Consider the following 3769-nt stretch of genomic DNA (forward strand, 5'->3'; position numbering starts at 1 on the left):
ATTGTAGCCTACACTCTAAAAAATGCTGGGTTATATTTAACCGAGCATTTTTTAGAGTGTATAATAGATTCAAAAACACTGAAAATGTTGCTTATGTCAGAATTCAGAATTCAAAAGCTGTAACAAAGTTTACTTAAGGGTTTCACATTGGTTTATCAAACATAATACCAGCTGTATAATACATTGTTTTGCCTGAGAGAAAAATCTGACGCTTCTCATTCGGGATCATTAACGGAAATTATCTGTCCAGTAGTCTTGTGCACGAAAGATTTTTGAGTGTGCGAGCACGCCGTGCACTTAATCGACAACAAACCTCTACGCGCGCCTCTACGCACGCACGCACGCACGCACACACACACACACACACACACAAAGCAATCTTCAGGACTCCACAGATATGAGAGTTTCTCTCGCGCTCGCCGAGTCAAAGCCACCAGCATCTCCGGAGCGCGCTACAAACAGCTCGTCCAGCAAAAGTTGATTTACCTCTTAATTAAGTTACAAATATCACCACGGACAGTCTCCAGTTTGGCATATTCCCAGTTAGCAGGAGCAAGTTGGTCGACAAATATTGGTGTAAGGTAGGAAACTTTGCAAAGCGCAATTTTTGGGGGCTCTGTCCGCCGAAGATTAACCATGTAGTTTATTAATAGCCGTCGGTCAGTGTATAAAGAGTTATGGATATTCATTCTGTTTAAATAATTCGAACAATATCTAATAATAAATATCAGTATAAGACTAATGTAGGCTAGATAAGTGCTGTGTGTGATGACAGATTCCAGGCTATTCCGGGCTCATTCGTGACTGCAGTAAACAACGCTGCTTCTCATGTAAATGGGATATTAGCAAGACAGGTGAAGCGCAGGTGCTATTTACACTAATTACTTAGTGTTATTAGAGCGTAATTGTTACTTGGTAACATCCTAGTAAAGTCTTCATTCTATATTGTAGCAACCGTCTTGTAGACAAAGGTGGTTGAAAGAGACTATGTAAATATACTTACTGTTTTTAAATATACTTACTGGTTTATCATTGCTCCTAAATGGTGTGAACAACATGGTAATTCTTAATCCAGTTTTACTTATCCAGATTTACAATTTAGTTGTTAGTCTGTTTAGAAACACATTTGTATGCATAGATTACTTGTAAATTTTCCAAGAATATTATACAAAATAAGGTTTGAAACTCTTATATATATATATATATATGTATGTATATGTATGTGTGTATGTATGTAGCCTACATAATATATTTTATTTCCAACAACTCATCAGTAAAAAGCTGTTTTATGCACTATTCACTTTCTATGGAGTTTGAAACCATAATTTTAATACAAAAGCATTAAATTAACATTACCATTAGAATATAAAAATAATAAATAATAAATAAATACACCTATGCAAAAAAAAGAGAGAGAGAGAGAAACAGCCATGCAAATTTTGCATAAATTAAGCTGTCATTCAGCTGTAGCTGGTTTATGACCAACATTTGGTTTGTAGTTATGGATAAACTTTGCTATTTGATAAAAAAAAAAATCTAAGTAAAATATCATTTCATTTACTTTCCTTACTCCATGCTGTAGAACATACAAATTGTATTTCTTACATTTGGTTCCACCAATCCTGAATATGAGGTTATAGACTTGCATTGAACTGCAAAACTACTAATACAGTAACAGAAGCCCTGACTCAAAACCCCCCTGTGTGTGAGCAGAGATCGCACCTTGCTCTTGGAGAAAATTGAACTCATGACTATGAGAACCAGTGCTGTTCACAGAGAAGAAGCATCCGGCCAAGAAGGCAGGCATACAGTGAGCCAAAAGACGCAGCCTGTTCAACTCTCAAGCGAGATGTGTCAGTTTTGACAGCATACATAGTGTAGCTGGTGAACTGGCTCTGCTATGGAGCCATTTGACAACATGTTGACCAGTATCATTCCCAGACCAATAATTTCAACCCTTAGCATTGCAAATATTTGTTGCTGCTTAAATTAATGTGCCATTTGTATAGTCATCTATGTTAAGTAGTTAGTTATGGACAAAAGTTGTGGTTTAGCCTGACTAGCAGGTATCCATAGTCTGTCTTCTACCATGAATTAAACAGAGAGAGACTGGTTGAAAAAAAGAATAAAGGCGTAGAGAGAGACCCTTAGCTGACAGTCCTGACAACCTGTCTCTTCAAATCAAACCCAAATGGTCTCTAGATATACCTGTTTATTCAAGTCTGTGGAGCATAATGTTTCGTATTAATGTCATGAGATTTTCACATTCTTGCATTGTTGTATGTTGCATGTGGTCTAATCATGCAATGCAATTCATATTGTGATCTGACACATCACACCTGCTGTGTTTGCAAGACTCTCACAAACATGTCTGGGTGCATCGAGTGTGTTAGTTTATTATGTTTTATTTTTACCCACAGAACATGTCAGCACCTATCAGTAGCCTTTCGACTTTTCTCAGAGAGAGTGTGACCGTGTGAGTAACAGTGGGGTTGCAACTTGCATTGTCTCATCACATGCCTCTCTCCATCCCAACACAGCTCCAACTGTTCCACCCACATGCAGCATACACTTTACCGTCTATCATATAAGTTAGCACAACACACTAAACATCTACCACTAATTTTTCTGCTGCAGAGATTTTTTTTTAAGAAGTTGCTTCCAAAATGTGAAGAGTAGGGCTTTCAATTTAACATTTTGGTGTAGTTCAATCAATTATATTTAAATGATATTTATATATAATTATATTTAAAAGTAATATGTAATATATATATATATATATATATTATTCAGTAATATACATTTGATGAATCACACATATTTTATGCATCATATATGTATAGCATATATATAGATATTCATCAAATTTATATATGCTATATATATGATGCATCAAATTTAAGATACGATTCAGTTAAAAAATGATTGGCAACTCTAAACTCTCAATGCAGTAGTGATGCATAGATCAAATTGCTGCAGCCTCAGTCTCCAATGTCAATGTTCTGACAGAAGGCCAGGTTCATCATTCCTTTTGAATCGTGAGTGGATGATTAAATGCAGGGCTGCTATTTAAAGACTTGCTTATTCTCAGAGAGGTAGAAATAATGGCAAGGACGTCAGCTTTTGACGTTGAAAGAGCGTAACGGTGCCCAGGTGATTGAATGTCTCTCTATGTCTTCAAGGCGAAGCTTGAATGTAGGCTGGGATTGTTTCAGACAGGTCCGAGATATTTGATGTTATCAGGGGAGGAACGAAGCAGATCAGCTTAGTGTGGCAAAGTAAGCAGGTGAGTTTGATCAGGTGATATGGAGGGATTTTTGTTTGAGAAGGTCTCCTGCTGTGTGACTTCTGCAGTCTTTAGTGTTCTAAGTCTGCAGCATTTCAGGGGTGATAAGTGTGTTGTTTGTTGGTGCTACTAAGCTCTGAGTGGAGATTGCAAGTCTTTGAGAGATCAGAAGCCCCTCAGTTTAGAAACAGTCTGGCAGGCATGAACAGCGAATGTGTGACCCATAAGACCTAACCCATTTCACAAGAGCTGATTCTGAACCAGCCTGTGGGGAGTGACATAATCTCTCTCAGGACTGGTAACAATCGGTTACCACAGCTTTGGGGAAGTAATTAAAAAAAATAATTATAACAGTTCTTCTCAAAAACTAATTCATGTACAAAAACAAGGTCCTCTGAGCACAAACCTAAGAATTGTGGGCAACATACACCACACACACACACACACACACATATACATATATATATATATATATATATATAT

The 3769-nt window shown here is 37.0% G+C and overlaps 1 protein-coding gene across 1 annotated transcript in view; it reads left to right on the forward strand.

Moving 5' to 3' along the window:
- Positions 1-520: 520 nt before the first annotated feature.
- Positions 521-3769, forward strand: part of LOC107680846 (somatostatin receptor type 5-like) — a 19404-nt gene continuing 16155 nt past the window's right edge. Inside the window, exon 1 of the mRNA XM_016476898.1 lies at positions 521-581. The gene's annotated coding sequence lies outside the window, so the exon portion shown is untranslated. The remainder of the gene's footprint in view (positions 582-3769) is intronic.

The sequence above is a fragment of the Sinocyclocheilus anshuiensis genome, unplaced genomic scaffold, assembly GCF_001515605.1.
Source record: "Sinocyclocheilus anshuiensis isolate Anshui unplaced genomic scaffold, SAMN03320099.WGS_v1.1 scaffold1230, whole genome shotgun sequence".
Lineage (NCBI taxonomy): Eukaryota > Metazoa > Chordata > Actinopteri > Cypriniformes > Cyprinidae > Sinocyclocheilus > Sinocyclocheilus anshuiensis.